Source organism: Dendrobates tinctorius, unplaced genomic scaffold (genome assembly GCF_039654945.1).
Source record: "Dendrobates tinctorius isolate UK_male_01 unplaced genomic scaffold, ASM3965494v1 ptg000237l, whole genome shotgun sequence".
Classification (NCBI taxonomy): domain Eukaryota; kingdom Metazoa; phylum Chordata; class Amphibia; order Anura; family Dendrobatidae; genus Dendrobates; species Dendrobates tinctorius.
Genome location: NW_027361904.1, coordinates 3,601,838 through 3,624,001, shown reverse-complemented (window position 1 = coordinate 3,624,001; position 22,164 = coordinate 3,601,838).

The window sequence follows — 22,164 nt, the reverse complement described above, 5'->3', positions numbered from 1 at the left end:
TTCAAGGCAAAAAATAATTTACAATTATTTTTGAAATTCAAAAATTTAGACCGATCCCCAAAAAACACATCAGGAGTAGGAATCTTTGGTTCAGCAGCATGTGAATGAGCAAGGTAGGTGGAAATTCCCCGCACTTCTGCAGCGAGCTGCTCCACATGATCAGACAATTGCTTTATCTCCATTGAGAGAAAAAAAAATTCCCCCTACGGCCTCAGAGATATAGAGGAAAAAATATACACACTTTTTTTTTTTTTTTACAATTCTTTCCTGCTATTGAGTACCCTAGGATCTGCAGTATGGCGGGTGATTCTGTTATGAATGAGTCACTGTAGGAGGCAAAAACAGAAATACTAGCTAAGTCCAGAAAACCAGAGAAGTTGGCAGCTATTGGATTGCAGACCCCTGAACCTATCAACAACAACTAGCAGTAGCCGTGGGGGGTTCCTACGGTGCCCTAGACCCCTCGATCACAGCCGGAGAACTACATAGCCTAAATACAGAAAGGGAAATCTAGACTGCCCCAGAGCAGACCCCAAAGCAATAGGCAGCCCCCAACATATAATGATGGTGAAGCAAGAAGAAAAACACTCACACAGATAGAAAGATAGGCTGAGCAAATGATGGGGCCCAAGCTAACTAAATAGGACAGAATAGAAAAGCTGCTGTCTGCAATCCGCCAAAACCCTCTCAAAAACAAGAGCCAACAGACTGATAGGGAAAAAAGCCCTGAAGACGCTAGGCTTCAAAAAGACTATATCAGTACTCAGGTATTATCTGAAGACAGAGCAAAAAGGAATTCAGCTCACCCAGCAGGGAAAGGCAAAAATCCAGAAAAACAAGGCAAAACAAAACCAAAACACAAATGCAAAAAGTAGAGCAGAAAACTTAGCTTTTGAGGAGCAGGAATCAGACTGGTCTCCAAGAATCCCTCAGAGTAATCACCCGCAAGGCAGAAGGGCGTCGGCTGCCTTATATCCAGTCAGCAATCCCAGTCACCCAGTCATCATCATTGTGCTCAGGTGCTTTGTAATCAGCCTCACTACCTTCCTTCACCAGAAGAGGGAGTTCATCAGACCTCAATGGTGAAGGGGAAAATGAACTCACAACATCAGAGTTACTCTGTAAGAACCTGGAACATGTCTCCAAGGATTTACTTATAAGGGTGTGTGCACATGTTGCGGATTGCTGTGTGGACTTTTCTGTGCGGAATCTGCATCTCTTGGCAGAATTCGCACGTCTAAATCCGTGCGGATTTTATGCGGATTTATTGTGGATTTTGTGCGGATTCCTATAATGGAATGGGTGTAAAAATGCTGCGGAATCCGCACAAAGAATTGACATGCTGCGGAAAATAAACTGCTGCGTTTCTGCTTGGATTTTTCCGCAGCTTGTGCACAGCGGTTTTTTCCCCCCATAGAATAGCATTGTACTGTAAATCACTTGTGGATCCGCAGCAAATCCACAACGTGTGCACATAGCCTTAGAATAATCAGTGCCGGCAGATGTCACCGCACCGTCTAATGTAGAACACATGGACAAATCTCAGATATTAGAGGAGAACCCAAAACAGCAATACGGACAGGAGTGAGGGCCTGATCCCAGGAGCTACAGTCTGAGAAAATGGCGAAAAAGCCTTCACTAGACCCCTGTACAGCTGTATAATGAGGCCCAGGCTTTATAGTGAAGGGATTGGAGTGATAAAAGTGGGGAAAGGAGCACTTTTTGCAAGAAGAGCCGCTTTTTGAGCCAAAAAAAGCTGGACTGCCCATCACTAATTTCCGGGGCGTGTCATACCAGGAGGGGGCGTGTTCTGACAGCAAAGGCAGGAAGAGAAGCCTCCATTTCGGTTGAACCTAGAGACTGTATGGAATGGAGTCACATGGGGAGGAGTCACATGATCAGGGGCGGAGCTCCAGGTGTCTCAGTGACTGCAGGACTCTGCTGTGCTGGATGATGTCTAGTATTAGGCCGGGGTCACACTAACCGACGCAAAATACGGTCAGTATTTTACATGCGTGATACGGATGAATGGCCCCTAAACAGTGCTCCGTCTGTCATCCGTAATCAAGGTGTGGTCGCGTATTTTGCGCATGTCAGCATCCGTATGTAATCCGTATGCCGAGATTTTCTCGCCGGCTTGCAAAATGGACATATAATGGAGCCCTATGACAGGGGTTCTAACAGAAACGAAATAAGAGATATAGACACATAGAATGTGCATATATATATATATATATATATGTATTCTATGTGTCTATATCTATTCTTTCTTTCTTTATTAAACCTGTCAGTGTGAGTTTACTGTATCGCGCACTGAATTGCCGGCTTTGCTAAAAGACACCTGGTGCGTATTTCTCGCAAGTCACACGTGTGGTCCGTGTGTAATCCGTATTTTTTGCGCACCCATAGACTTGCATTGGCGTATTACGGGCGTAGTACGCTGACAATCGCAGCATGCTGCGATTGGCACGGACCGTAGAATACGGATGAGAAATATACGGCTGTTGGGAGCAAACCCATAGAGAATCATTGGTCCGTGTCTAATGCGTGCTCTTAGCGCCTCTCACTCAGCCGTATTCCTCGCCAGTGTGACCCCGGCCTTATAGAGGAGGATGGAGCGGAGCCGCGTGTGTAATGTGCGCGGAGCGGAGCCGTGTGTGTAATGTGTGCGGAGCGGAGCCGCGTGTGTAATGTGCGCGGAGCGGAGCCACGTGTGTAATGTGTGCGGAGCGGAGCCGTGTGTGTAATGTGTGCGGAACGGAGTCGCGTGTGTAATGTGTGCGGAGCGGAGCCGCGTGTGTAATGTGTGCGGAACGGAGTCGCGTGTGTAATGTGTGCGGAGCGGAGCCGCGTGTGTAATGTGCGCGGAGCGGAGCCGCGTGTGTAATGTGTGCTGAGCGGAGCCGTGTGTGTAATGTGTGCGGAACGGAGTCGCGTGTGTAATGTGTGCGGAGCGGAGCCGCGTGTGTAATGTGCGCGGAGCCGCGTGTGTAATGTGTGCGGAGCGGAGCCGTGTGTGTAATGTGTGCGGAACGGAGTCGCGTGTGTAATGTGTGCGGAGCGGAGCCGCGTGTGTAATGTGTGCGGAGCGGAGCCGTGTGTGTAATGTGTGCGGAGCGGAGCCGTGTGTATAATGTGCGCGGAGCGGAGCCGCGTGTGTAATGTGTGCGGAGCGGAGCCGTGTGTGTAATGTGCGCGGAGCGGAGCCGCGTGTGTACTGTGCGTTGAGCGGAGCCGCGTGTGTAATGTGTGCGGAGCGGAGCCATGTGTGTAATGTGTGCGGAACGGAGTCGCGTGTGTAATGTGTGCATAGCGGAGCCGCGTGTGTAATGTGTGCGGAGCGGAGCCTCATGTGTAATGTGTGCGGAGCGGAGCCTCGTGTGTAATGTGTGCGGAGCGGAGCCACGTGTGTAATGTGCGCGGAGCGGAGCCGTGTGTGTAATGTGTGCGGAGCGGAGCCGTGTGTGTAATGTGTGCGGAGCGGAGCCGCGTGTGTAATGTGCGCGGAGCGGAGCCGCGTGTGTAATGTGTGCGGAGCGGAGCCGTGTGTGTAATGTGTGCGGAACGGAGTCGCGTGTGTAATGTGTGCGGAGCGGAGCCGCGTGTGTAATGTGTGCATAGCGGAGCCGCGTGTGTAATGTGTGCGGAGCGGAGCCTCATGTGTAATGTGTGCGGAGCGGAGCCGCGTGTGTAATGTGCGTGGAGCGGAGCTGCGTGTGTAATATGCGCGAAGCGGAGCTGCGTGTGTAATGTGCACGGAGCCGCGTGTGTAATATGAGCGGAGCCGCGTGTGCAATGTGTGCGGAGCGGAGCCGTGTGTAATGTGCGCGGAGCTGCGTGTGTAATGTGTGTGGAGCGGAGCCGCGTATGTAATGTGTGCGGAGCGAGGCCGCGTATGTAATGTGTGCAGAGTGGAGCTGTGTGTGTCATGTGCACAGAGCCGCGTGTGTAATGTGCGTGGAGCGGAGCCGCATATGTAATGTGTGAGGAGCGGAGCTGCGTGTGTAATGTGTGCAGAGCCGTGTGTGTAATCTGTGAGGAGCGGAGCCGCGTGTGTAATGTGCGTGGAGCGGAGCCGCGTGTTTAATGTGCGTGGAGCGGAGCCACGTGTGTAATGTGCGCTGAGCGGAGCCGCGTGTGTAATGTGCGCGGAGCGGAGCCGTGTGTGTAATATGCGGGGAGCAGAGCCGTGTGTAATGTGTGCGGAGCGGAGCCGTGTATGTAATGTGTGCGGAGCTGCGTGTGTAATGTGCATGGAGCCGCTTGTGTAATGTGTGCGGAGCGGAGCCGCGTGTGTAATGTGCGGAGCGGAGCCGCGTGTGTAATGTGCGCGGAGCGGAGCCGCGTGTGTAATGTGTGCGGAGCGGAGCCGCGTGTGTAATGTGCGCGGAGCGGAGCCGTGTGTGTAATGTGCACGGAGCAGAGGGGCCTACTGAGACTCTGGCCCGAGGCCCATGAAAACCTGGAACCAGCTCTGGGTCCAAATATACCAGTCTGGCTGAACGGAGACGTTTGGTGGGCTCAGTCCTGTGTGTTGGTGACTTGGTGTGGTTGTCCTTGAAGAACATTACGTTGAAGGTTCCTTCTTGGAATCTGGGACCCAGGTTCATCGGTCCATATAAGATTATGGCCGCCATCAGTCCAGTAGCATTTCCCTTTTGCTTTGCGATCCACTTTTAAAGGGAATCTGTCACCCCATTTTAGCCCTATCAGCTGCCGGCACCGCCATCAGGGGCTTATCTACAGCATTCTGTAATGCTGTAGATAAGCCCCCGATGTAACCTGAAAGATAAGAAAAACGAGTTATACTCGGCGGGGGCGGTGGTCGTCCGGTTCGGCGCCTCCCATCTTCATACGATGCCGTCTTCCTTACTTCTGACGCGGCTCCTGCGCAGGCGCACTTTATCTGCTCTGTTGAGGGCAGAGTAAAGTACTGCAGTGCGCAGGCACCCGGAAAGATCAGAGAGATCAGTTAGTCAATGTGGGCATCTCACAGTAACCAATGCACTGAATAACAAATCAAAAACCCTGTCCCAAGCCCACTAATGTATGACCAGATACAGCAGGACTAGACCAAGCACAGAAGCGTTGCGTTGTAATTGTGAAAAGCCTATACGTGTGAGCAAACAGCAGGAACGCGGGATGCAGTGACAAGCAGGAGGCAAATCGAGGGTTAACGGGTATTTAATACAGGTGTTACTCCATGCAGGGAGATAGGTGAAAGAGGGAGTTTGGGATTCAACATAGGAATAAATATTCAACATAATGGTAAACTTAGCAGTCTGATGTTTTCAGAGGGTGGAGGCTTGAAGATCCCATGGTGGCATCGCATACAATGCGTGAAGTCTCTTGCCTGGTCCTGGAGAAACGAGAGGCACTGTCTCCTGACAGCCGTTATGTGTCCTGACTCTCCTGCACGTGGCTTTGCAGTCCTGGAGCAAGGTGTCTGTGGAGGAAACATGACCCGTTCCTCCCACGTCACCAATGTGACGTAACTACACAGGCACAGCCCTCCGGCGCCCCCTTTGTCTCTCAGGTGAGTAAGGGAACTGCACCTAGAGCAAATGGCCGCTGGGGAGGATGTCCTGTTACCCGCTTGGTATTCTAAGATTCGTAATCAGAGTAAAAGCATCAGCCCAAGATTAATTTTATGGTTTAACTGCCTTAAGGGCGCACTAGATAATTACAGAAATATACAGTAAGCTATGCAATGGAATTACAGTGGATTTGCAGTCAGAGTAAAATATAACAATAAGAGTACAAGAATTAGAGATATTAAGCTGGAGGTCAATTTACCAGATTGTAGGTTGCATGTGGGTGCTGGGAGCTCTGCAGCCAGCAGGTACAAGAATCTTAGTTGCCGGACAGACCGCAAAGCACGGGCCACTGCTCCCCTTGGCAGCTGTCTCCAGTTCCTTCTTAGATCATCATCGTCTGTTTTTTTTCGGTGAGAGAGACCCTCTGCCATGGGCTGCTAGTTCTTAAGCACGCTAGGTCCCTCCCCCTGTTAGAGAGTGGGCTAATAATCTCCACCCTGTAGCTCCCTGCAGAACTTATTCCCAATATCTAAGAAAGGGGGTAACTTTCAACAGCATGATCGGATCAGGACATGAGACGTACCAGTGAATGTGGTTTGTTTTGCCTGTCGTGTGGAGAGCAAATATGGCCCCATTGGGTCGCTGTGGAGGGCCAATCTATGTGTCTTAGGCCCCAGAACCCTCACCGCCTCAGGAGTCGCACTGCCAGATGCGCGATTTCCTCAGGGTCACTCGGATATTTTCCATGAGTCCATAACTCGAAAGATGTGCTCATAATCCATGATCCTAGGATGGAGCAGAAGCGGCTGGGAGAGACAATGGATGTGTATTCCTGTGTCTAGCTGACAGGTACAGAGGTACAGTATATTCTAATTGAGGCCCCCAGGCGCCTCCCTACCCCATGCTGACGTGGCTCCTACTCAAGCTTTGAAGTTCTGTTTTGGGCCTTATCTCATTATCATACTAAAAGGCCTGGTTAGGTTATTCAACATTGGAGCCCTATATCCTGCTTTGTTCAATATGCTTACAGGCCCTGGGGGGGTAGGAGCAGTTAACCCCTTCATCGCAGTGTCGATGGAGAAGTAGCCTGCGGGGCCTCTTTGGATGGACAGAGTTCAACGGTGGAGATCGGGTGTACACTGTCTGTCCCTGCGTGATCCCCCTGGTCGAGCCTGCAGCCCACTCCGTATACAGTCAGCGGTGTGGTACGTGAGGGAATGCTCGTGATCGTCGGCGTCTGGAATGGCAGAAAGCAAAACGGCCTGGCATTCTGGTATGGTGCTGCGGGAAGTGAGCAAATCTTCCCCTGCTGCGCACGCTTCCTTCCTGCCAAAGACCTTGTCTTCCCATGCTCAGAGCTTTTTATCCCTGACCCGCCCCCTGCAGTCAGGTGTCCAGGACTGTCCTTGTCAGAAAGTCTCCTGGCAACAAGGGTGACAGACCCAGTAGTTCCGGCCCTGAAAAGAGAGAAGCACTGCCGGATGTATTTCTCGGGATGTTACTGTCCCGGTCCATCTCCCTACGCTCCCCCTCCCCTTTTGCTCGCCATTCCACGGGCGAGTGTTTCAATGAAAAGCATGAACAGTCTTTCTCTTGAACAGTCTGCCGCCAAACAAATTGATCTTGATTGTAGCAACTGGGGGGTATTCCAGCTGTAGTTCGCTCGGAGCGCCTTAAGTCAGAAGGAATAGTTGAGTCTCCTAGAGTGGTTGAGTCTGGTTGCATAACAGCAGGTGAGGGTGTGTCAGTTTCCACCGAGGTAATTTCTTCGAGAACTTCAGGTACTTGTCTTTCCTGTAAATTTCCAGGTGGTTGCTCGAAATCATCTTCCTCTTCACATTCTTCTACAACTGATGGCGAAACTTCGGGAGTATCTGTAGTTTCCTCCTGTTGAACGGGATCCTTGGACAGACAGGGCCGAAGCATATTACGGTGGACCCCTCGAGTAGTGGGATTCTCCTTTTCGTCAAATTGAATCTCATACACTGGGCTTTCAGCTCTAATTTGCCGTCTTATCCGATACAGATTTTTCTCCCACCGGGGTTCCAGTTTGTCCCAAGGGCGTTTTTCCAGCACTAGCACTCGGTCACCCATCTGAAGATCTGTTCCCCGTGGCGGGGCCCGTTCTGCATGCTGCAAGAGCTGGAATTTGGTCTGCACCAGACGATGTAAAGTCTGTAACGGATGGCGATGTTCTCAAACCCAGGTGGACACCCCTGTCAGTGGGTAGTCCTCTTCTGGGTCCAGCTCCAGTTCGGCTATCCCTTTTCCTGCTCGACCAAATAACAAGGTGTAGGGGGTGTACCCGGTGGTTCGGTGCACCCAACTATTGTACACCCACATCAATTCCACAACATACTCCGGCCACCAGGCCTTTTGGTCTTCCTCCAGAGTTTTTAGCATTTGAATTAACGTCCGGTTGAACAGTTTGCATGCTCCATTGCCCTGCGAGTGATATGGCGTGGTACGGGATTTCTCGTTTTGGTACATTCGATGAATTTCTTCCATTACTTCTCCTAGGAAGCGGGCCCCCTCGTCCGAATGAATACGCTTTGGGAACCCGTAAATCTGGATTAAATTTTTGCAGAAGGCATGTGCAGCGGATTCCGCAGTCTGATCTCGAGTAGGGGTCACAACAGCGAACTTCGTGAAGTGGTCCACCATTACTAAACAATGGTCATACCCCTGACAGGCCGGTCCAATGGTCAAATAGTCTGTCATTAACAGTTCTAGCAGGGCAGATGACATGATTGTTTGAATGGTAGCTCTCTGTTCTGGCAGTTTAGCTACTTCACAAGTTCTGCAGAGTCGGCAAACCTCTTCCACCACAGCCTTTAGTTTAGGATGGTAAACAAACCACTGTAACCACTGAAAGGTTTTCTCCAGACCGAAATGTGCACCGCTTTCATGCGCCTCGGTGGCCACCTCAAGTAGTAGTGTTTCTGGGATTACTACCTGCCTGGTGGCTTCCAAGTACTTCTGTAACTGGATTTTATGGTACAACAACCCATTCCTCATTCGGAGGCGTTCCCACTGTCGAAGAATCTGTAGGGTCTCTGATAACAGGGCATTTCTTTCCTCTAGACTGGGAAGTTTCTGGGATGTTACCCATTGTCTCACGAGGGCCAGCTCTGTATCGCATGTACGCCCTAAGGCTGGTTTCACATTTGCGTTTTTTAGCGCTGGAAAAAAACGCATACCTGCGCATGCGTTTTTTCCCCTATATTTAACATGGGTGCGCATACCTGCGCGCTGGTAAGCGCATGTATGCGATTTTCATGCGCTGCGTTTTTTTGGGGTGTGCGTTGGTATTTTCCAGACGCAGCATGTTGCATTTTTTGGCCCTGCAAAAAAGCGCATGCGCACATATGCGCATGTTTTGCGCTAAAAATGGCCATTATAGCCTATGGATGCGCATATGTGCGCACTGGCATGCTCATGTATGCGTTTTTTCGCATATGCGTTTTTTTTTTTAACCATGGAATTTAGGGGTTTGGGTTAGAGTTAGGGTTAGTTAAGGGGGTTTAGGGTTAGGGTCAGGGTCAGGGTTAGGGTTGGGGTTTGGGTCAGGGTTAGGGTTAAGTATGGTTTGGTTAAGGGTTAGGGTCAGGGTTAGGGTCAGGATTAGGGTTAAGTATGGTTTTGTTAAGGGTTAGGGTCAGGGTTAGGGTTAGGGTTAGGGTCAGGGTTAGGGTTAGGGTCAGGGTTAGGGTTAGGGTCAGGGTTAGGGTTAAGTATGGTTTTGTTAAGGATTAGGGTCAGGGTTAGGGTCAGGATTAGGGTTAAGTATGGTTTTGTTAAGGGTTAGGGTCAGGGTTAGGGTTAGGGTTAGGGTCAGGGTTAGGGTTAGGGTTAGGGTTAGGGTTAGGGTCAGGGTTAGGGTTAAAGTATGGTTTTGTTAAGGATTAGGGTCAGGGTTAGGGTCAGGATTAGGGTTAAGTATGGTTTTGTTAAGGGTTAGGGTCAGGGTTAGGGTTAGGGTTAGGGTCAGGGTTAGGGTCAGGGTTAGGGTTAAGTATGGTTTTGTTAAGGATTAGGGTCAGGGTTAGGGTCAGGATTAGGGTTAAGTATGGTTTTGTTAAGGGTTAGGGTCAGGGTTAGGGTTAGGGTTAGGGTCAGGGTTAGGGTTAGGGTTAGGGTTAGGGTCAGGGTTAGGGTTAGGGTTAGGGTCAGGGTTAGGGTTAGGGTTAGGGTTAGTTAGGGTTTAGGGTTTGGGTTAGGGTTAAGTATGATTTGGTTAAGGGTTAGGGTCAGGGTTAGGGTTAGGGTCAGGGTTAGGGTTAGGGTCAGGGTTAGGGTTAGTAAAGTCATGGTTTGGGTAGTGTGAGGGGCCACCTAAAAATGTTGGAAAAAAACGCAAACGCGGTAAAAACGCACTAAAAACGCATACAAACGCGCAAAAACGCTGCGTTTTTTTCCTGCATGTGCATAAAAATGCTTGAAAAAAACGCAGCGTTTGTATGCATTTGTATGCGTTTTTTTAATGCGTTTTTTTGCGGGAAAAACGCGCTGCAAAAAAAAGCAAGTGTGAAACTAGCCTAAGATACGTTCCCGCGCCTGAACTTGTGTCTGCTCCTGCGTCGCCTCCATTGTCCTGACAGGGTCCCAGAACTTGGGGATTCCCTCATCTTTCAACTCCTCATCTCTGTCTTGACCTGATTTCACATGTTTCACCCTAGATAAGGCGTCGGCATGAGTATTTTCAGCCCCTCTTTTATGAGTGATTTTGTACCGAAACGTTGCCATTCTGGCTACCAATTGTTGTCCAGAGCTCCCAGTTTCACGTTTTCCAGGTGGGCCAGTGGATTGTTATCAGTACGCACCAGCAGTTCAGAGCCAGCCAAGTAATCCCGAACCTCTCTGTCATAGCCCACACCAACACCAGCAGCTCCAACTTGAAGGAACTGTAGTTGTTCGGATTTCGTTCGGAATCGTGAAGGGACCGACTTGCATAAGCGATCACCCTCTCTCTCCCATCCTGTATCTGTGACAACACAGCCCCAAGTCCCTGCATGCTTCTGTCAGTGTGGAGAATGAACGGTTGAGAGAAATCCGCGTAAGCCAAGACCGGGGCTTTTGTCAGCGCTCTTTTCAGTTCCTGAAAGGCCTTTTCTTGTTGTTCTCCCCAACAGATGGTCCTATTCTTTGCGCCCAAGGGCACTCCTTTCAAAAGTTCTAGCAGTGGATTTGCTATGCGAGTAAAAATTCTTCATGAAACGCCGGTAGTACCCAGTCAGTCCCAAGAAGACCCGGACGTCTTTCACCGTTTCCGGTGTGGGCCAGTCCTGTACCACAGCAATTTTCCCTCGGGATGGTCTTACTCCTTCAGCAGAGACAACATGGCCCAAGTACTCAATCTGGTTGTGGAATAAGTGACATTTTTGAGGTTTCACCTTTGGTCCATGTCTCTGAAGGCTGCTCAACACCTGCTCCAGTCTGTGTAAATGATTCTCAATGGAAGAGGCGTATACTATAATGTCGTCCAGATAGATTAGAGTGGCATTAAAGTTTAGGTCAACTAAGCACCTTTCCATAAGCCGCTGAAACGTTCCAGGGGCAGTGGCTAATCCAAACGGCATTCGATTGAATTCAAACAAGCACATCGGGAGTATAAAGGCCGTTTTGGGCCGATCTTATTCCGACATTGGTGCTTGCCAGTATCTACTGGCGAGGTCCAAGTGTCACGTGGACCCGTCCTGTGTGACGCGACCCGCAGGCCGGTAACTGTAAACAACAAGATGCGGCACGTGATACAGTCCTGTGTGACACGGCCCGCAGGCCGGTAACTAAAACAACAAGACAAGGGGAAGGGAAAACAGTTACAACGGTGGGCCCTGCGATAGGGAAAGGGGATGTGGAGACCTCCTGCACTCCTCTGAGTCAGTGTCCCTAACGCTCCTAACGTTCCCTATGCCGGTTCCGCACCGGGCGCCGCTCAGGATACCTGTCGCCCTAGCACACCCTACACCTATCTCTTGCTAGGGATCTGGGTGGCGCAGGCACTGGCCCCACCGCTGTACTAATACACGCGAAGGAAAAACACAAACAGGTGAACACCACTTAGGTTTACTCTGTTGCACTTGCTCCTGGCAACAGAGTCCACCACCAGAATGCAGGTCTCCTCCTGAAACGCTGCCACCAAGCTCTGTCAGAGCTACAAGGAAATCCCCTATGACTCCTTCCACACCAGGGCTAAGACAGTGCTGCAAGGAACATTCTCCAGCTCCTTCCTCCACCAAGGATGGTTGAAATGAATATTGTCACCAACGCTGATTGCAACACCTGTGACTCTTTTATAGCAGAGCCAGCAATCACACCTGCATTATAAACATGTACACTTAACTAAAGAAACACAGTGCAATGACGCTTACCACCACTGGGGGCAAACTTAGAACAAACAACACCACAGTGCGATAAACCAAATGGCCACCGGGGGCAAAAACATCTCTAAGCACAGCTTGAGAAAAATAAAAGGTTACCTGTGCTTTTTATCAGTCCTGATCCAGCATGGATCATGACACCAAGGTTGAAAAGAATTTGGCTTTCCCCAACGTCGATAAGGACTCTTCAATTCTGGGTAGCGGGTACGCATCTTTCACAGTACAGGCACTGAGCTTCTGATAGTCCATGCAAAAACGTAGTGTGCCATCCTTCCGCATTAGTAGTATAGGGGCAGGCAACGGACTTTGACTCTCCCGTATGATGCCCGTCTGCAGCATTTGACTAAGCATACTTTTCACCTCTTGGTACAGCTGTGGAGGAATCTGTCAATACCGCTCTCGTATGGGTGCAGTATTTCCCATTGGTATTTCATGGGTTATGGCGGTAGTGCAGCCAAGTCCTTATTGCAGATGGTTATCTGCATCCATACCACTACTGCGACCGGAATGGGCAAGTGATTGGCGACTGCTGTCAACTTTATCACTGGGCCGCATTCGGGCCGCACGGCTTCCGGATAGTGCCGACGGTAATAGGCTTCCAGCATTGTGATTACCTGTGAGCCTGTGTCTACCAGACAATGAACTGCTCGACCAGAGCCTATTAGTTAAACGGACGGCGTTGTTGGGGCCTCCCCCGACAAGGACACTCTCTAGCCAAATGTCCAATCTCCCCACAATTGAAACAGATGGGCGGTCTCTATCGACGGAACATTCTTGTTTCTCGTCATGGGTCCGGACCATCTCTGCTCCCTGATGGGTTCGGGAGGTTTCCAGACTTCTTTACTTCAGCCAACTCCCCTCTTATATCCCGAAGCTCTTTCCACAGTTCTTCCACCCATTGAGGTTCGGTGATCTTATTTACGGTTACCTCTCCGCTCTGGACTTTCCCCTGTTCTTGTTCCCAGGTGCGAGATTCGCTCCCTATCTCAGAAAAGGTCAGACGGGGCTCACCTGCAAGCGCTCCTATAGGGCCTGTTTTGTCAGCACATCCCGCAAGCCCGTCACCAACTGATCCCGCAGCATTACGTCAGTGAGGCCTACACCCATGCCTTCCTTTCTAACAATAGAGTGTAACTCCTGGAGAGCATTCATGTACTGAGTCACCGTCTCCCCCCCACCTCTGCATATGGCTAAAGAGGCGCATCCTCAGCTCCCCTACGTCCGTGGGGTCAGCATGGGTCTCTTCTAAGATTTGCAGCACCTTACTAAAGGTAGTATCCCTGTTATGATTAGGTAACCGAGGAGGATAGCAGGGGAATAGGCTATGCAACCAGATAACCAGAGAGGTTGGTAACTTAGCAGGTTGCAGACCCCTAAACTGACAACACAACTAGAATTAGCTGTGGGACATACCTACGATGCCCTAGACGCCTCGGCACAGCCAAAGAATTAACTAAGCCTAAAGAGAGAAAGGGCAAAGCTAAACTGCCCCGGAGTAGAACCCCAAATGAATAGATAGCCCACGAACATATGTTGTCGGTGAGACAAGATGAGGCACAAAACACAGGTAGAAAATAGAGGAAGCAAATGATGAGGCCCAAACTGTCTAGATAGAACAGGATAGGAAGGGATACTGTCTGCAATCACGCAAAAAAACCCTATGAAAAATTCCAGCATGTCTGATGTGCAAAAATACTGAGGCCACACGACCTCTCCCCCACTAGATCAGAACTCTGGTGTGAACTGGGCGCAAAACAAAAGATACTGATATAACAGGGGGATTCAAAATACTGAAAAGACTGACATAAGCTGTGGCAAATGAAACAGAGTCCAGCACAGGTCCCAGCAGGGAACAAGGCTGAACTCACACCAGCAAGACAGAAATCAGAGAAAAGCAAAAAATGGATCAAATGCAAAAAGATTCAAGCAGACAAATAACTTATCTGAAAGATGCAGGACAAAGCAGGAGGCAAGCAGACTTCCAAAATGCTCAGGTAGAAAAGCAAATCACTGTCAACAACTGAGGGAAGGTTGCTCACTTAAATCTCTCCAGTCTGTAACACCTGACCTCCAATCAATCATCCTCCTCAGGTGATTGACTTCTGTCAGCCAGACCTGCTCCATTACCAGCAGCAACCACCAGAGGGAGCCCAAATTCAGAAGCCAGATCAAAAGTGTTCACAACGTATCCTGCTCTCTGGGGGTTCGTAACATGACTGAGTCTCTGGCCTCCCCATCTAATGCCATTATGGCCACTTCGGTCTACAAATCAAGGGTCATGGGATGCATCCTCATCATCCCTCTAATGTGTTCAGTCCATCGCCACAACATGGTATTTTTCCCCATGAACTTAGGGAGATTGTTCAACATCGCTCCCAGGGAAATAGTGGACCTAGGCCCAACCCCAACCACTTGATTTGCCACCTCCATGCCAGTAGACAGCATCCTGCCGACTACGCCAAATGTGAGCAAACAGCAGGAAATGGGATGCAGTGACAAGCGGGAGGGAAATCAAGGGTTAACGGGTATTTAATACAGGTGTTACTCCACACGGGGAGATAGATAAGTGAAAGAGGGAGTTTGGGATTCAACACGGGTAAATATTCAACAAAAAGGTAAACTTAGCAGTCTGATGTTTTCAGAGAGTGGAGGCTTGCTGATCCCATGGTGGCATCAAAGACGACTTGTGAAGTCTCTTGCCTGGTCCTGGAGAAACGAGAGGCACTGTCTCCTGACAGCCACGATGTGTCCTGACTCTCCTGCACGTGGCTTTGCAGTCCTGGAACAAGGTGTCAATGGAGATGTGACGAGGTCAGCTTACGCTGACGACAAAGGACGTGCAGGGAACAAGACAGGACAATATGTGAATTCAAGGTATCTTCATTAAGGCAAATTCAGGATAACATTAAGTGCAAAATGTGATAACAGGCAAACACAGCAAGGTGCGTGCGTGGCACGCCAAGGTCCATGGCATGGTATGTGCCAGAAAGTAAGCCCGGTTACCGGCAAGGATACGATGGCATCGGACTCCGGACAGCTGGCAAGGATCAGGGCATCAGGCTGCGGACACCAGCTCCGGACATCAGGCCGCAGTCTTCATGCTTACGATCTCTGGCAGTGACGGCAGGTTCCAGGAATCCAGCAGGCAAACCAGGGTACAGGCAAGGAGGCACGACAGATCTCCAGACGTGGTGCGTGTTAGGGAACACGCCGAGGTCCAAGGCAAGATTCCAGGCAGGGTGCGTGCTAGGGGCACACCAGGGTCCAGGGCAAGGTGCGTATGTAGGGGACACGCCAGGTTCAACATGCAAAGTACGGTGCATGTGTAGGGGACACGCCAGGGTTCAAAGTTCAACGTACGAGACAGGGTGCGTGTGTAGAGACACGCCAGGGTTCAAAGTCTAAGGCAAGGTCCTGCGCGTGCCAAGGGACACGCCAGGGTCAGGGTACAAGGCAAGTTCCTGCGCGTGACAAGGTGGCACGCAAGGGTCAGGGTTCAAGACAGAGTCCTGCTCGTGAAGAGGGCACGCCAGGGTCAGTGTTAAAAGCAGAGTCCTGCGTGTGCAGAGGACACGCCAGGGACAGAGTACAGGCTAGGACCTGTGCATGCGAGAGGGCACGACAGGGTACATGACAAGACCTGCGCATACTTTTACAGAAGCACGGGGAGGTATGCCACGGGGCAGGCGAGGGCCTGCGCGTGCTAAGAGAAGCACGGAGAGCACAGTGCAGAGACAGCGTAGGTGCAAGGAAGCACAGAGAGCACGGCTGGGGCACTGACTAGCTGGACGGGCTGCAGCACAAACAGGCGGGTAAGACTCCAGCGAACCCGACTGGGGCATAGCAGGCGACACAGCTGTCACTGACCGACGAGCACGGCTGAGGCACAAGCAGGCGGGCACGGCTAGGGCGGGCACAGCTGAGGCACAAGCAGGAGGCTAGGAAGGCCAGGCGCATGCAAAGGGCACACGGAGAAACAAGGCAAGGCAAAGCAAGAAACAAGGCAAAGCTAGGCAGGGTACGGAACAAAGAGCGGAACGTAGGCAGAAACACAGAGCCAGGTCAAAGTGAGAACAGAGCTAGCAGCGGAGCGTAGGCCGAAACACAGAGCCGGGTCAAGGGAGAACTTTGAGACTAGCGTGGAAATGTGCAAGAGAGCACCAGAGGTACGAGAGGAAGAATGGTGCGTGTGCCAGGAGGCACTACAGAGCACCATAGGTAAGAAAGGAGGAATGGTGCGTGTGCCAGGAGGCACAACAGAGCACCATAGGTAAGAGCAAGGAAGCACAAGCAAAGACAGAGAACGTAGGAAGGACCACAAGGCAAAGCATAGCAAAGGCAAGACATGGCAAAGCAGGCAAGGCAGAGAACATCGGAAGGACTACAAGTCCAAGCATGACACGGACAAAACATGGCGTGAGAGACAACACAAGACAAAAGGCATGAAACAAGAGGCAGAGTACAAGCACAGAGCATGTGCAGAGACGCATTACAGAGCAAAGTGCAGGGGCACAGAATACAGGGAGCGACCGAGCAGACCAAGCAGCTATGCAGGGAAGCAACACGATACTCAGGCCCCGACCATAGGAAGGGATGGTCTGATATAGCACCATAGCACCTGCAGTTCCGGGTCAGGATCAGGGAAGGACTTCCGGTTCATATCCTCCAGGATCATAGAGAGCGTTGCTAGATCAGACTGGGCAGAACCATAGAGAAGGTCACATGATCAGGGCTCCAGGAATACATAGAGGATTGCAGAATCAGACAGTGCTCGAACATAGGAAAGGTCACATGATCAGGGGCTCCAGGAATACAGAGGATTGTAGAATCAGAGCAGAGACGGATGGTTACCTAGCAACGGCGTGCAGCCATGAGGTAAGGTACGCGTGCACACCGCTCCAGGCATCTTGCAGCACGAGACATAACGAGCATGAGAATTCAGTACACGTGGACACCGCTCCAGGAGTCATGCGGCATACCAGACATGGCGGGCATGATAGTTCGGTGCACGTGCACACTGATCCAGGGGTCATGCGGCATAACAGACATGGCGGGCATGACAGGCATAACGGACATGGCGGGCATGACAGGAGAACTAGCCTGCTAGGCCTCTTTGGATGTACAAAGTTCAATGGTGGAGATTGGGAGAATACTGTCCGACCCCACGTGATCCCCCTGGTCGAGCCTGCAGCCCACTCCATATTTAGTCAGCGGTGGGGTACGTGACATCACTTCGGTCTCGAAGATGAGCGAGCCTACAATCTTAGGCTGCTCGCGGTCTGTCGGCGTCTGGAATGGCAGCAAGCAAAACGTCCTGGCCTTCTGGTATGGTGCTCCAGGGAGTGAGCAAACCCCCTGCTGTGCACGTTGCCTTCCTGCCAAAGACCCTGTCTTCCCATGCTCAGAGCTTTTTATCCCTGACCCGCCCCCTGCAGTCAGGTGTCCAGGACTTTCCCGGTCAGAAAGCCTCCCACCTGGTAACAAGGGTGACAGACCCAGTAGTTCCGGCCCTGAAACGAGAGAAGCACTGCCTGATGTATTTCTGGGGATGTTACTGACCCCGTCCATCTCCCTAATACACATAAGTAGAAATTGCAGACTCCCTCCTAGTCCCAGAGGAGAGCATGATAACCCCCTTCCTTACCCTTCTCCAGCAGGGGAGTCAGGGTCTCACTAGGAAAATAGCAAACCAGAGTCAATACCTGCATGTGTAATGTCCCTCAGTAATTTTGGCCCAGCACCCATTGTCCCCATTTCAGTTGCAGGCGGTGATCCCTTGATTTTTCTCATTGACACTGGTGCAGCCAAATCAGTAGTGCGCAGAAAAGTTTTAGATGCTTCTCCATGCAGTCTCTTCCTTGTGTTGGGGGAAAAAGGAAAAACCATACACACACCACTCACAAAACCCCTTACAGTTTTGTTCCAACGCTATAAGTCCACCCTCAGCAGACTCCTAGTCAGCGACACCCCCCTATGAATCTCCTTGGTGCTGACCTGCTTCAGAAGATAAGCGCCACCATATAGTATCAGGAGGATAGTACTGTGTCCCTTTCCGGTACCCTAAAGAAGGAGGCTGCCAGCAATTTGAACCCTTTGTCCATGTTTGTCATAGTATGCTCCAGTTTCTATCTGCTTTACCAGAATTCCTCTGGTCCTACGGGCCAGCAGATGTAGGCCGCCTCTCTGTGCCCCCAGTTAGAGCTGACCTTTGACAAGGAAACCACAGTACTCATTGAGCATAGCACACGCAGATGCAATATCCAAAACAGTGAAGGAATTCTTATCAAAAGGTGTTATTGTTGAAATTACATCACCATGCAATTCCTCACTGTTCCCAGTCAAGAAAAAGGTAGAGAAAGGTCAGCCTGCCCAGTACCGCATGGTCCATGACTTGCGGGCTGTTAATGAGGCCACTGTCCTCAATACACCCATTGTGCCTAACCTGCATACCTTATTGGCACAAGTCCCTCACATGTTCACCCATTTCAAGGTAATTGATCTAGCCAATGATTTCCACGAGAGAACCACAAGGAACCACCGCTGTCAGCAGGATCCAGGACGCCATCTTCTCCCGGACAACGCCGGACCCCACACACGCCACGGCCTTGGCGCCAACGTTTACACCCAAGACTCCAACTGCTGAAGTTGCTGGTTTGATAAGTTTATTACTACTGAACTGCTTGCCTTGTTTACCTAAATCTGTTTTTCTTAGTTATAATATCCCCGCTGAAGTAAGCCCTTCCTTTCCCCACTTCTCCCTGCATGGAGTATCCACTGTATAATTAAACCCCCTTTAACCCTTGCTCTGCCTCTGCTCCGTTACTGCATCCATCATTCCTGCTCAACCTTATACCACCAGCAAGGAAACTGACATTAACCCTTGCTGGCCCAAAAGTAAAAACCACCTTTAAATTAGAGCATAACCAGAGCCGTCACGACTTCGACAAAATGAGTCGTGACAAGAGGTTACTGAATGAAAATGCCTAATAGGGGCACAAGGTGTACGGTAAAGTAAGTAAGAAAATGTGGAATGTGTGAAGATGAATGTAAGTAAGTGCTCAGATATGGGAAAGTGTAATGATAATTAAAAAATAGAGTTGTAACAAAGTAAGTGAATGGAAATTAATGTGTTATATGACCCTGCAGCGATGAACTCACTGAGGTCAACGCAGTTCATTGGCCTGGATCATAGTGAAGTGAGCTGGGATCGCAGCCTCAGTGGCCTGCGGTAACCTCGATGATGTCACCACTAGTCACTGAGGCTGTGCTCAAAGCGCCTCATTCTCCAAGGTTTTCAGCCTGGACGGTCGCATCTTGGCATTGTTTAGGTTGAAAACATCGTATTGCAGGCCTGGATTACGGCATGGGGCAGTAACAGGAGAAATTGCACAGTACAAATTGTTGTGCAATTGCTCCTGAGTACGCTGATACCTCAACTCCTGTGGCAGGGCTCAGAAGGGATGGAGCGTCAATTGACTTTTTGAATGTAAAATTTGCTGGAATCATTAGTAGACACCATGATGCCACACCATGTAAACAATGGAAATTCCCTCACAAGTGACCCCATTTTGGAAACTAGATCCCTCAATGAATGTATTTAAAAGTGTGGTGAGCATCTTGAACAAGGAAATTTATAGGGTTTAGCCGTGAAAATAAAATCACATTTTCCCCACAAAAATGTTATTTTAGCCAAAACATTTTGCATTTTCATAAGGGTAACAGGAGAAATTGCACCATACAATTTGTTGTGCAATTTCTCCTGAGTACACTGATACCACATATGTAGGGGAGTACTACTTCTGAGGCACAGTGCAAAGCTCAGAAGGGAGGAGGCGCCATATTGGAGTTCAGATTTTGCTGGAATGGTTTCAGGGTGCCATGTCACATTGGCAGAGCCCCTGAGGTGCCAGAAAAGCAGAACCCCCTATATGTGACCTCATTTTACAAACTACACTCCCCAATGCATTCATCTAGGGGTGCAGTGATCATATTGACACCACGGGTGGGTCACAGAATTTTATACCATTGGGCAATGAAAACAAAATAACTACATTTTTACCATCAAAATTTTGTTTTAGCCCCAGATTTTACATTTTTACACAAGAACTGGGTAAAAATGGCACCAAACCTTGTCCCGCGATTTCTACTGAACGTGGAAACACCCCATATGTGGCTGTACAGTACTTCCTTGCCATACGGAGAGACTCGAGAGGCACAGAGCGCTATTTGCCTCCTGGAGCACAGATTTTTCTAGAATGGTTTGTGGACTTCATATACAGATCCCCTAATTGCTAGAAGTGCAGAACCCTCTCTTATGTTTCCCCATTTTAGAAATTATACCTCTTTTGGGAACATATCTATAGGTGTAGTGACGATTTTGACTCCGTGGGTGTTTTACAGAAACAAGCAATGTGTTTTGCCGAGTGAAAATTGCAAACTGCTGCTGTAGTGACCAGTACGTTGCAGTCATCAGTATGTTATGCCCAGCCAGTGATTCTGGAGACTTGTACCCATAAGTCAGGCAGGTTCTCATCGCTTCAGAAATGCCAAACATGTGGACGTTAAATGTGGTTTAGGTACACTGTGGGGCTCAGAAGTGAGGGGGGCATTTGGATTTGGAAGCACAGAATTTGCTACATTTCTTTTTGAGGGTCGAGGAGCCATTTTGATTTTCCAGAGCCTTTGTCACAATCCATTTTTGGATTTGTGGCAACTCTGGTTCCACTCACATTAAAACTTTTTTCCTTTCAGGCCAGCGTGGGTTAAATGCAGTTTTTCCCGCTGGCAAGCTGTTGATACTGCAGTGCTGCTGGGTCAGCTGATGTTGCTGTTGACCACTCCCAAATCCTTTAAAAGGTCACCTGATGCATCAGCTGACTGTTGGTGATAGTTTCTCTTTGGAGACCAACCTTTGGAGAAGCAGCTCTGTGGTGTCAGCCAAGTCTGGTGTTTGGAGTCCTGTTGCTGTGCTATCTGTGGTGTGGAGTTAAGCAGCGGTGTGCACAAGCTAAGTGTTGTATTTTTGTTACCTTGTCCCTTTGGTGTCTGTCACTTCCCCGTGTTTTATCTGTAGAGGTGAGGCTAGAACTCCTTGTCGGTCTGTGTACTAGCCAGGGCAGAACTAGATGACAAATAGGGAAGAGGTATCCTGACGTCGGCAGGGGGAAGGACCTGCATGGGGTGTTAGGTGAGGACAGGGACAGGCTCAGGGTGGCGCTCAGGAGGTGACCGTCCCTGATTCCCTATTGTCAGGGCCTTCCCCTCCCCTTTTCCATCGGCATTGTGTTATCCTGCCGTTTGGTGACCAACCAACCATTGGGTCGTGTCACACTGGTCAGTCACTCCATAACATTATCACCAACCACATTTTTTTTTCTGGTGAGCCATGGCTCAGATGCAGGCCTTTGCTCAACTACTCTAGACCCTCACCGATGAGCTCAAGGTGCTGCGTGGTGAGGTGGTGCAGCAGCTACAGCAGTTGATGGTGTTCTGGGCCTCGGCTCAGAGGCAGGCTTAACCAAAACCCAAGATATCTCTCCCTGACCAGTTTTCTGGAGGGAGAAATAAATTTTTGGTATTTAAAAAAGCCTGCAAGTTATACTTCAGGCTCTGCCCTCGTTCATCAGGGAATGAGGATCAACAGGTGGGGATTATAGTCTCCCTTCTTAAGGGTGATCCCCAATCCTGGGCCTTCTCCCTGCCGACCGATTCGCCATCTCTACAGTCAGTGGATGAGTTTTTTGCGACTCTGGCGCTGGTGTATGGAGATCCTGATGGCGTCTCCCTGGCGGAATCCCGACTCCGTAATATCAAACAGGCGGGGCCAGCCAGCTGAGTACTGCTCAGAGTTCAAGAGGTGGGCCACTGACATACAGTGGAATGACCCTGCCCTTAGAAGCCATTTTATTCAGGGTCTGTCCCCAAGGTTGCAGGATGCTCTTCTGCAGTACGCTGCCCCCAGGTCGTTGGAGGCCGCTTTGTCCTTTGCCATCCGGGTTGATAGACGCTTGAGGGAGAGGCATACACCAAATGTGCCCCCTGTAGTCCTTGCTAGGGAGGAGGACACACCTGAGGAGGTGGACAAACCCATGCAGGTGGGAGTTGGTTCCCAGATGGGGTTGCCTGCAGTTCACTGTGGTGTGGGGGCATGATTTTTCAGTGGGCAGACGGGTCATTTTACCGGTGTCTGCCCAGCTCGTGCCAAGGTATCTACCCCCATGTAAAAAGCCGCGTCCTCCTGGTCTTGT